The sequence below is a fragment of the Rattus norvegicus genome, chromosome 12, assembly GCF_021556685.1.
Source record: "Rattus norvegicus strain SHRSP/BbbUtx chromosome 12, alternate assembly SHRSP_T2T, whole genome shotgun sequence".
NCBI lineage: Eukaryota > Metazoa > Chordata > Mammalia > Rodentia > Muridae > Rattus > Rattus norvegicus.
The window spans coordinates 2,102,675-2,115,865 of record NC_141545.1 but is presented as its reverse complement, the minus strand read 5'-3'; the positions used below and the strand labels follow the sequence as shown (position 1 = coordinate 2,115,865).

Here is a 13,191-nt window from a genome sequence, read left to right as displayed (position 1 = left end):
TTAGACTTCCAGGTTGGAGGGAGAAATAGAGGATGAGAATAGGGACTTGTGGATTTTTGGATTGTAGGAGAACTTGGGGTAGGTAATAGAATGAACTAGAGCCTCCCACTTAGATTTCCGATCAGTCAGGATCAGCCACTGAGGGATTTCATTTACTATGGCTTACTAATAAGATGTTAGTAGTTGTACCCAGTGATTGAATTAACTGTTGATTCTAAACTAAGTTTGTGTGGTGTTTGCCTTCACACAGCTTCTCAACTGATTTCCAGAGATAGGTACAGCCCCACTCCCACCCCCACTCCCACCCCCACTCCCAGCCAGCCGATAAATTTGGATGCTCAAATCTGAGGTTTGTCATGGTAGTAACTTTCTAAAGAGACTTAGCAAATTGGGTGAAGAGATTTCTAGAGCTACAGGCCAGAAAGTCTGTCAAGATGAGAACAGCCCACAGGGTCAAATGACCCATTGGTGCCATGTGACCTACTGGTACATGGGGTAATATGGGATGGTGCCCTCTTCGGTATTTCACGCTGCAGGTGTTCAAATTCAGTTTGAACCAAAATGAGTACTTTGGTATTAAAGCCTAAGTTTTAACCAATAACAATATTCCAGCACTGACATTATATTTCTTAGCATAAAGCATCCTATGGAATCTGTACGGTTCAGAATGAGTTCTCTGTATTTGATCTTTTCACAAGATTCAACCCAACTCCCAGCTCCTTTGGAGGTCACCAACAATACTATAGGCTGTTCTCCTAAGGCACCAAACCTGGGTATAAAATGTAAAATGTTATCTGGTTGATTGAACTCCCATGAATCCATTTCCTTTCACTTTCCTCTTTGTTCAGCCACTGATGGCTTTTGGTTGTCTTTTTAAGTAGCCATACACATACCACCTTTTACATTGTCTTTTACAGAGAGGCTCTATGGCTCACGTCTGGACAAACAACACCAGGCCAACAGGGCTCCACATGGAGAGGTTTATTGGAATGATAGAGACAAAGGCCAAGGGGTGAAGAGAGGTAGGAGAGAAAGAGAGGAGAAAAAGGGAAGAGAGGAGAGAGAAGTGGAAGAGGGCAGAAAGGATCTGCCTCTTATGTGAAATGTGGTGTAACTGTAACATGAAATGTATGCTGGAAATGGATGACCGTTGCCTTGACAACAGATGCTCAGGTGACCAGATGACATCATCATCATTGCTGGAGGCAAAAGCAGTTCCTGATACCAACATTTGGAAATTTAGGTCACCAACTTTGACCCTCCTTTGTACCTGTAGCATACCTGTCAAAAAAAAAAAAAACTAGATGTAACCATGCAGGGATGGCACCTTGTGTTTGTACCTTAGCAGCTGCTGAACTCCTTATTCAAGAATAAGAAAAACTAACATTTGGGTTGCCTATCATGGTCTTCTCCTCTTATAACATGTCACAGCTCCTACCTTTCAAAGGGTTACAGAATCTACCTCCCTCCAAGGTTCTTTCTCTTCAGGGAGCACTAATAGAAGACTCCACACTAACCTTTCAATCAAACCTGCCTTTCCAATCTTCGTTCTCCACCAAATACTAACCACTCCTTATCTCACGCCTGCATTAAAACCTTAGAAGAGTTATTACCTCACCCTTCACACATACAGGAGGGCAATTTGCCTAAGACCATCTATACCTGGTATAGAGATGGAAGCTCCTTTCTACATGAAGGAGCCATAAGAGCCAGCTGCCCCATAGTGTCAGACACTGAGGCACAGGCCCTTCCTGCTCATACCACCAATCAACAGGCTGAAGTATTAGTCTTTACCCATGCCTTTAACCTGGCACAGGGACAATCCCTCAACATCTACACAGATGCTAAACATGCTTTCCGTATCATCCTGACCCTGCCACTAACTGGAAGGAGCATGGGGTACTTATGACTAAAGGAGGATCAGTAACTAATGCAAACCAAATTATGGCCATGCTAGAGCCTCCCATCTCCACACAGCTATAGGGTTTGTTTACTGCAGTTCCCACCTGACGAATGACTCTATTATCTCCAAGGGAAAGACGGAGCTGAAGAGGCAGCCAGAGCTGAGGCCCTTAGGGGCCTACACATGTCTCACCCTCCCCAGGACATTCTTACACTGCAACCCACATCCCCACTCTCACTCCCTAACACTCATTAAAACTCTGTCCTATCTTCGACACAGCTTTCATCCTAACAGCACGGCATTGTCTTATTTTGTTAAAACCCACTTGAAGCCTACTCCTAAGGACTTAAGTTTCTTAAAATCCATCACTGCCTCTTCTAAAGTCTGTCAAGAGTCAGATTTCAACCTCTGGTATTGTAGCACCCCTTTTTCTACCCATCAGGCCAGAGGTTCCCTTCCTGGAACTGACTGGCAACTTGTCTTTACCCACATGCCAAATGTGCCAAGTACCTCCTAGTTTTGATTGACACATTCTCGGGGTGGGTGGAGGCATATCCCACAACTAACAAAAGGGAAAAAGTTTCTGAGCTCCTCTTCCAAGAGATCATCCCCAATTTGGTGTCTCAGCCTCCCTCCAGTGAGACAGTGGTCCCGAATTTACTTCTCAAATTTGTCAAATTCTGTCTAAGGCCCTAGACGTCACCTGGCATTTTCATATTCCATACCACCCTCAATCTTCAGGTAAGGTAGAAAGAACTAACTGCTCCCTAAAAACCACTCTTGTCAAACTGTCACAAGAACTTTGATTGGGCAAAACTCCTACATATGACTCATTTAGGCTACAAGCTCTCCCCAAGTGACCTCTTTGTCTCACCTTTCAAACTCATGTACGGATGTCAGTACTAACTCCTGGTCTTTCAACTAAATGTGCTCCCCTCCTAGACCATTCACTTACCCCATTACTTTGTCACCCCCTTTCTCTCCTATGGAACTTTACTGACCACCACTGACTAAGGCCACACGCAGTCTCCTGTCCACCACCTATCAACATTTGAGACCAAGTTCTTCTGTCCCCTCCAGATCAGCAGCTCTTAGCTGTCTCTCCTAAATGGTAGGGCCCTTCATGGACCCTGCTGTCTTAAGCTCCAAAAGATGTTGAGACCACCCACCTTGTCCCCAATCCCAGAAGAATGAGACTCCACTCTAGCATCTGCACTCCACTCCACTGGATTAGACCTGGGCTTCTCCTCTGATCATTTCCATTCATGGTATCACTTACATTAGAGATTCGTGGTTCAAGGAATCCCCACTGATAACAAACAGACTTTCCCAATAGGATCAGGAAACCGCTCCATGCTGGGAGCCAATCCAAATTGCTGTCATCCCTATATCTGTCATTCCTTCTGCATACTATCTTCTCTTTGTCTGCTTCCTCTTTGACCAGAAAAAAGATGATTGCAAAAAATGGCGAGACAAATATGGGGGCTGCCCATATTGGTCGTTCCAGATACATATGTTAGGATCAAGGACCAATCACTTCTGTCAGCAATGCCAGACCCTGTTCTTCTGTATACAAGACCCATGGAATGCCAGGTAGAAAACAGTTGTTGGTAAGCTCTAATGTAAAAACAAAGCAGGGTCTCCAGTGAGTACTATCCACATCCAGAGAAATTTTGTCCAATTTCCCAAACTCTAGATATCGAAAAAATAGGAGAAATAATCAAACACTCCTCCAAGGTCCTTACGTCCTTGACATCCTCCCTCACAAATGGTACTAACTTGTCATTTAGCCTTTTGATTCAGAACCTGACCTTGGTGTACCAACTCCTTATGGCAACCAACCTGGTCACTTTAAAGACTGCTAACTATGCAGTACCCCCTGAAACTAATTCACAATTGCCAATTACAGCCTCTCTAGTGATACTGCCCAATAACCTTACCTCGGCTTTTACCAGCTGCCCTGACTCCAATACTGCCATTGCCCCATACTTTTTTATATCCCTCTTATTGGTGTGACAGTTTTATGACATCCAGGACATGTTCTGAAGGAAATCTCAGTTCCCTAGACTGCAATAGAACCACAATCCTTGATAACCCATCTCTGCCGCAGTACCCTGCAATCCAAAACACGTCATTTCTCTGTGGCACTGGTATATATCATCACCTACCTGCCAGCTGGTCAGGAGGAGTTTGCACACTGGTGTTCCTTCCCTGAACTAGGAGTAATACATGGCAAAGAATCTCTACCAATTCCAGTTTTTGACATATACCTGTCCAGTATAAGAGGGCACTGCAGGTTGTGCCATTACTGGTTGCTGCAAGAGTAGCTACAGGTGCTGGCACTGGAACAGCAGGGCCGACGACTTCCCTAACCCTATACAAGAAGTTCTTATCCCAGCTTGACAATGGTTTCCAAGGAATGTATGAAACAATGCTCATAATCCAGAAAAAGATCGATTCTTTGGCAGCAGTTGTGCTTCAGAACTGACAGGGACTAGATGTCCTGACAGCTAAAGAAGGTGGTCTTTGTCTGTTTCTCCAGGAAGAATGCTGTTTCTATGTCAATGAATCTGGGGCAGTAAGAAATAAATTCCATCAGCTGCAACCTGAAATCTAGAAATGTAGGGAACAGCATGAGGCCTCCAATTCCTGGGTTTTTCAAAACCCTACATGGAAATAGGATACTGCCCTTCTTAACGCCTCTTCTCCCCATTTTCCTGGAGCTACTATTTCCTCCCTGCCTCATTAATCTTGTTTCCACATTTCTTCAAAGAAAAATTCAAAATTTTCTCACCAAAAAGTCAAACAGTTCCTTTTACACAACTATCAAGAGGGCCCAGATGGTGAAAGTCAGCTACACCCCAAAACTGATAATGCTCCTAGACAGCAGGGAACAGTTTAAAAGGTCTAAAGCCCCTATTTCCCTTTTAGCATTGGCTTCCCCTTTTTCCCTTTTTTTCTTCTCTCTATGATAAGAAAAAGGGAGGTATGTTATCATCAGACGTGGTTTACAGCTAGCCTCTGAATCCAGCAATGACATCATCCTTAGGTAACAAAGACATGCTTGCTTCTGTTGCCACGGCAACCGCCACACTCTCAAGGCACATACCTAATTCACGTTAAAAGTACACACACACACACACACACACACACACACACACACACAAATGAGTATTTACAAACAGATAAGTAAGATAGAGTACACTATTCTTTGTATTATTTTATACTATCATGTGTGTTTATAACTATGCTCACTAAAGAAAAACTATTATAAGAAACTAAACATCATTTAAAAGATGGTAAGAAGAAGTAATAAGTATCTATATAAGCAATGGAAATGGAGAAAAGTACACAATTACAGTGAGAAATTATCTCTTTTTAAATTGTTTTTAATGAGTTTTTAAATAACCATACCACTAACTTTCAATTTAAGTCCCCAGGATTTAAATTCCTAAAGCATATTGTACCATAACTGACATGGATAAATCCTACCTCATAGTAATTAGTACTTTTTTAAATAGGCAAAGACATATTTGTATCCATCAAAATACATTGTTCCAGGTAGCATAATTTAAAATTTCAATCTCCTCCTTCCTCACCAGCCGGTCAACAGCCTTATTTTCAAATCTTTTCTTATTTCCCATCATTTTCTTTTCACTTCCTCAGTCAGGTTCTTCCAATGAAATTTAGGTCTTATACGCAGTATTCCTGCTTGGAATAAGCTTCTGTGAATAGGTAAGAGATATACTCCTTTTCATGGTCCTTCCTCTTATGTTCATTAATGGACCTGGTGAAATTCAATAAAAACACACTAAGAAGTGAAATAAATGGTCTAGTGACTTGTTTTCATATAAATCAAGGATGTAATTACAAAATATTAATTTTAAATTATAGGCTAAATAACCGTTTTGTGCTACCACAAATAAAAGCAGTTTTTCAAAAAACAAAACAAAACAAACAAACAAAAAGCAAAAACAGGGTATGTTGCAAAACAAAACATGTGAGCCCTAAACTATGACATTTAGGAAGCAGATTTTGTTCTGAAAATATTTCCGCCTATAGTAATGTAACCAAGATCATACATGGTTCAGAACCAAGAAGTATACCTTTTGAATATGCACAGTACTGTAATCTGTATTGACAATAAGTCAAAATTACTTCCTGAATCCTATTTGAGCCGATATAAAGGTAGGGGAAGAAAAGTATGAAAATGGCGGCCACCACATTCTCAAAGCTGAAAAGGTAAGATAGTCCAAAAACAGTGAGAAAACATTTACTGGGAGTCTAATACTATGCTGAAACCAAACAACCAAAAAAGAAAGTCATACACCAACATGTCTGATAACCGTACGTGCACAAGGCATTAATAAAATACGTGTAAACCAAATGCAGTAACACAAACAGATTTCTCATTAGGCTTAAGGCCACTTCATCCCAGAGATGGAGGAAATCGTCAACACATGAGAATTAACATAATCTACCACATAAGTACAAGTACCACCCTATGGCAGACATAAAAGACCTTTGATAAAATACAGCCTCCATTTGTGAGGAAAGTCTTGCAGAGAATAGGGATACAAGGGATTTATCTCAACTTGATAAAGGCAATATATAGCAAAAGTCATCCAAAAGAGAGAAGAATTCAAAGTATTTGTGTTGAATCAGGACCAAGACAAGGATGTTCACTCTTCTCACTTCTCAACATACTTCTTACAGTGTTAGGTCAAGCAATTAAACAAGTCAAGTTAATGAAGCAAATACAAATGAGAAGGGAAGAAATCAATATATGTTTATTTTCAGGTTTTAAGATTCTATACATAAAAACTAAATCATAAAAGAAAAAACTCCTAGAGCTGATAAATATTGATAAAAGTTGAAAAACACAAAGTTGAAGCACAGGGATCAGTATCCTTTTTATATACAAAAGACAAACACAGAAAGCAAGGGGACAATATTATTCTCAATAAACTAAAACAAAACAAAATAACAACATATTGAAATTAATATGACAAAGGAATGTATGCCATGAAAACTGTGAAACACTAAAGAAATTCACTGAACATATTCCTGCTTAAGAAACATCTACAGGTGTTTCTTGCCCTCTTGCAAAGAGCAGAAGAATAAATAATACTCTGTTAGTACTCAGTGGCTTCTGGGATTTTCCTAACATTCACATCACCACAGAGAACTACAAACAACTAAGAAACCTCTTAAGTTATTGAGAAGCAAATCCCAAGCTTCATGCATTTATCATGTAAATAAAAAAACCATTTAAGTATCAAGTTTAAAATGGAGATAGGATCTAGTGTGCACCCTTCCCCCTGCCCTCCCCACCGGATTACCACAGTCATGTGGGTGCGACTCAGTGTGACAACTCCAAGGACTATGTGTCCTGAGAGCTATGTGTCCTGAGGACTTGAGGCTGTTATGATGTTATGGAGTTCTGTTCTGTTCACTGCCAGCATGTTCCTCATAATCTAAGAATTATGGGAAAACTCTACGGGGCCTCAAATCACTCACTGGCCAACACATCTGGCACTAACAATTGATTTCTTAAACACATTTTTGCCCTCAGCTTCCTGATGAGATTTATTAAGAATTGCTCTTGTGTAGATACTCATTCTGAGGATTTAAAGTAGATATGACTGATTTTTATATAAGTGGTTAGATCTGTGAGTCTTTTAAGAATACTTTTTAAGGATAAATAATGAAATAATTACTCCTGTCTTTGTCTAGAAGAAAACTAAAACAATTACATTGCAATTTAATGCTGCTTGAGAGATTTGGCTGGGATATATAAGTGATTATAAAGCACAAGGGTTAGGGCATCCACCAACTATGTGTATCTGTTTAGGCTTGTGTCTGATGGGCTGGAACACTGTTCCTTCTACCATCAACTCTGTGTGTGTGTGTGTGTGTGTGTGTGTGTGTGTGAATTTTCTCTCTTCCCTGGTCTTTCTCACTGACCCCAAGGAGTTAAGAGTTCATAGGTTTTTCGCTGATCATAGAGAGTGCCAACCCCCCAGTAACTTACGCTTTGCTCCCTCAGAAAACTGCCTGTTGAGTAACATCTCTAGTCGCTGGCTCCCTGCGGCAGCATCCCTATAGGTGTCTGGATCCACCCCCATCAATACCTTTAAGCAATGACCTCCAATGACTGCCTGCCTCATTTTACCCACCACACAGATGCCAACATTGGTCATCAGCAATGGTAGAAAATAGTTTACTTTTAATTTAGAAGGAAATCGAGTTTCAGTTTAATTTTCTGTGTGTTTTCTTGAATGTATGTGACTGTGTCTGTGAAGAGACGGACTGCCCAGAACTGCAGTTATGAACAGTTGTGAGGCGAGTTTTTCTTATTTGTAAAGACTGACAAATAAGGCCCCGCAAATGCCATTCAAATAAAAAAAGAAAAAGAAAAAGAAAAATGTAGCTTTCAATTTTTTACCATTTTATACCTGAAGGAAGATAAACATGACAATGCCTATTATTATTATTATTATTATTATTATTATTATTATTATTATTATTGTTTTCACTGGAGGATCACTGGGGACTAATATGTTATTTAAAATTCTTTACATGGAGGCTGGGGATTTAGCTCAGTGGTAGAGCGCTTACCTAGAAAGCGCAAGGCCCTGGGTTCGGTCCCCAGCTCCGAAAAAAAAGAACCAAAAAAAAAATAATAATAAAATTCTTTACATGGTAGTATAGATGAAGGACTCAGACTAAAATATTTCCTTTGTAATATATATTTCATATGTGGAAATTGTAGAACTGACTTGTGAGGCTTAATCTTTCTAAAAATATAAAAAAATCAACTATCCATTAAGAAATAGAACTCACTTAGCTTCTCCATACCTGCCTTCGTAGCTACAAGAAGCAATTTCATCTCTTGAAAAAAACAGAATCAATTCAATTTCTTTGCGTAGAATCGGGATTCTTACTCACTGATAAATCTGATATTAGGCATTAAAATAAGATTTAATCATTATGTTAAAATATATTTTCCTTAAGTTTTATTAAGGAAATATGGTTTCTATTATTTCCAGGTGCAAATATTTAGGTTCCAAACACCTGCATAAATGGCTGTTATTTCTATACTTAGTACAAAAACTAGTAAAATTGTTTTTTTATTCGTCAGCAGTGTTCAGACAAAAACACGTCACAATAAACTCACGGTATCATGTTTTAATAAATATAAACCATTCTGTTACCTTGTCACACAGTCCCTGGGGTAGGCAAGGATGAAAGTGGTAAGGAGGATGAAGTCCACCTCCTTGCTTAGGAGAACTGTGCAGCTCACTATAATAGGAAAAACAGAAAAGAAGTTTCTTGGAATGGTTATTTTTTCTTTCCTAAAAGAACTTTCAATAGAACTTAAAACTAATATGTTAAAGAAATTTCAAGTTTCTGCCAGCCATTTGATTAAACAAAAACTTACTAATCATTTTTAGAAAGTTTGGTTTCCTGTTTCCCATATCCAGAAACTAAGTCAGTGTAACTAGATGATCTCATCTATACACTACATCCATACATACATACATGCGTGCACGCACGCGCGCACACACACACACACACACAAATATATCCACATTATATAAATATTTTTATATACTATAATGACACTTTATCTTAAACATTAAAGTTTTTCTTTTACGTACAGGTAAAAACAGTCTAACAGCATTATTTTCTATTTGTCATGAAACAAGTGCACCTTCAACTAAAAAACCTGAGCTCAATTTTAGTCAGTAGTAACAGCTTTACAGAACATAATTCCAGTTTCGGTAGAAAAACAGCTTACCAGCATTTGTAATATCCAAACCAAATTTGCAATCTCACCCAGATGTATAAATGTGCCCAGCACCTGAACCATAAAGAAGTCCATTAATAATGGATAAGTATATTAAAGAAATTGGTCATTGTCTCTAGATAATAGTATTAGGTTAATCATGATGTGTGCTTTTATAGAACTTTTTCTGCTACAAACAACACTGTTAGTAAAGCAAGACCCAAATCTATCACTTTAGCTAATTCCAAACAAAGCTATTCTGTGTACACTTCAGTAGCACATAGTTTAAAAAAAAAACTACTCACTGCCTCTTTTTCACACATATTGAAACACTTCAAAGTTCTATGAAAAACAGAAAAGTTATTGCACCACCAGAAACACACAGTACAATATCTAACTTCATTTCAGTAGAGCATGAGACTTAATCTCAGGGTCAAAGGCACCAATTATAAAAGGAATTAAACACTCTAACTAGTCCAAATAAAAGACACACAATCCAGGTACTTTATTTACAAGTCATAAGCCTAATTGGGGAGGTTTACAGCTACACTAACCTATATCCATGCCATAATGTCCCTTGTTACTTGCTCTTTTTCCAGGCCATAAGCTCAGGGTCCATCTTCTCACATGGTGGTTTCCTCTTCCCTTGGTCTCCTCTCTTGTTCCCCCTTCTCCTGTCTCTTGAGACCCGCCAGTCCATCCTCAATCCCACCTTTCTTCTTCTATTGCCTAATCACAGACTCTATCCATTTTTAATGAGTTAAACTAAGAAGCAAAGTTTACAAAGCATCACTTGGGGTACTTGAGGATCTGTTCCTCAGGGCTTCCAGATCTTGGGAGCCAGTATGTAGGGAGCATTTAAATACAAGCAGCCCCACGCCAACCCCACCAATAACTTTTCCTTATCTGACCAATAACCATCAACATCTTTACCTAATACACAGCCCATACAGATATTTTCAGATCCTAGCACCCATAGCTATGGCTTCTGGCAAAATGTAAGTACGTGCCACATTTTTACAAACTCAAGACAAAGTAAGCAGATTATCCAGTGTTTCCACAACAGTCCACTCTTTAATCTGCAAGAATTTAAGGGTCATCAATAACAAACCAACAGAAAATGCCACTAAACAAAGACAACAGCCATGATATATCATATTCCAAAGTTACAACCATGAATTAAGCTTTAAAAGGAAGTTACATAACCTTTATATTTTAAGGACTTTTAAAATAAGAGTCTCACTTGGAAATTATGCAAAGTTCATCTTTGACCACTGAGTGTGGGCCATGCACCCCCACTGCCCTGGCCTGAGAGGCAACACCATAGTGTTCTTCTTCACTGGGCTAGCTGACCTGTTCCACAGTGCAGCAGAGTGCATGGGTCTCTCCACAAGCAGAGTGAGCTACTCCATGTGAGCTTCATGGAAATGCAAGGATACATGGTCCTCACTGGAGGGCAAACTAGACAAGCACATGGAGAAAGGATGTTAAGGAAGAGTTGGAGAAATCAGCGACCAGGACACAAGATAGTGAAAGAGAAATCGCTGAGAGTCAGTCTGTGACTAATAGAATTTTTAAACTGTTGCTCCTGTAGAATGAAAAGTAAAGTTGCTAACAGGACAGGAAACATCTGCATCCTGGGAATCCAGGAAGCGTTTGTAAAAGGCCCCAAACATGTGCAGAGATTAAATAGCTCTAAACGGAATCATCGAAGAGATGATTCACGAAACAGAACACAAAGGAAGTCACAGATGGATCAAATGCTTTGGTTACATTGACCTAATTTCTTAATATAAGGAACAAGAAATCAGTTTCCAAAAAACACGAAAGTTGCTTCATCTAACAATACAAGTCAATATTAGACATTATTTTTATAGAGCTAATGTGTAGAAGTGAAAGATACTAACTTCTAAAATGACTCTTAGTACATTTAATTTTTGTCTGATGTCTAATAATGACTCAGAGAATGTGATATTGGGAAAAAGTAGAAGAAAGGCATTAGAAAAAGAGTTTTAGGCACAGGTTTGGCTGTAAATTTAATAAAAGACAATCTAGTCATTTTATATCTAGCAAATACTTTTACAGGCTCCAAATGGGTCAAAGATCTTAAGATACAAAAATGAATGTCATAAACTTAAAACAAGAATATAGTATCAAGGCATTATGACCACTTTTTTGAAGGAAAGGAATATTTCATTTTGTCACTTTTCAATAGCAAGTGGAACTTAAACATTTCCTCTAATATTTGACTTCTGGTGGCCCATCCAAAAGAAATGAAGAAGATATGAAATATAGAAGGATGTTAAATATTTTAAAAATCCAGTGGCTGCTAAGAAGCAGCTAATTAAGTAAGCAAAGAAAATATTCTCCTGCACAACCATGCTTGGCCAGCCAGTGATGGAAAGCAACACAAAAGAAGATTAGTTTCCTGCTACTTTCAAAGAACAAGCACCTACCCAGGTCAAAATCTAGATACAGACTACTAAAACAAGCAGCTGACTTGGAGTCTACCCACCAGACTGAGCAACAAAGGAACTTAGAAACACCACCGAACATGCACAACAGGTTTTTTTTCCCCTCATTTTGACAGATGTTCACTAAGTATTTTCTTAGTGTTCAGCATGGGACACGTACTGTATACGTCCTTCAGTTACACATCCCTTGCTTTCTAGAACTTAAATTTTTACCTGTTTAATAATACGAAGTAGAAAATTCAGAAAGAAAAAGCATCCTGGTACACAAGTATGCTGAAGAAACTGACCACAAACAATGAAACAAAGACTCAACAAGCTCAGGAAGTTATCCCAAGATCTGCTGACACAAATCACTAATCTCAAAATTTTCTGAAAACATTTAACAGCTAATAAGAGCCCTAGAAAACTTGAAAAACTGATACACATATAAAATATAAATGTGTGTCTACAATCACCCTTCCCGGTGCACAGTGTAAGCAGATGATGGCAACCAAGAAAGACTAATTCCAGAAAAGAAATCCAGATGGCCAGATTCTGTTTTGTCTCAACAGGGTCGTTTCTAAAATAAGCATTGTTTGTTTGTTTTTTTTTTAATTCTGACAAAACAGGAAACAGAAGTAACTGGGATAAAACAAAAATCTAGATTCTTTCTACTGTGCTACATGTCTTTCTTCTCGTTAATGTGTTTCTAAAACAATGATTTTTTTTAATATTTGTGGTTTTACAATTTATTCTACAAGGAGACCAGTGGGAAAGACTTGCCAATTTCTTTGGAACTGTAATGCAGGGTAGTAAAACAAATGAAGATCTTGTGATTGTAAAGAGACTAATTTTCCAAGACAGTTATGGAAATATTTTTTCTAAGAAACCAGCTCAGTTAAATGAGGCATTTAGACTCTGGTTACCATAGTGGTTGTGTCCTTCCTTGAGTCGGGATTCCCTGCTCTGTAGCCTTCCCTTGAAAGATCTGTTCTCTTGGTGTCATCTCCTGAAAGCCGAGATTAGGTACCATGGTGTCTGCT

At 38.8% G+C, this 13,191-nt stretch overlaps 1 long non-coding RNA gene across 1 annotated transcript; it reads right to left on the bottom strand.

Moving 5' to 3' along the window:
• Positions 1-967: 967 nt before the first annotated feature.
• Positions 968-11,283, bottom strand: LOC148001937 (uncharacterized). Its single transcript, XR_015634464.1, has 5 exons — positions 11,049-11,283; positions 9,708-9,770; positions 9,121-9,208; positions 5,503-5,690; positions 968-1,281 (listed from the first exon to the last, which is right to left on the bottom strand). It is a non-coding gene; the product is annotated as an uncharacterized LOC148001937 (long non-coding RNA).
• Between the last annotated feature and the right edge of the window lie 1,908 nt (positions 11,284-13,191).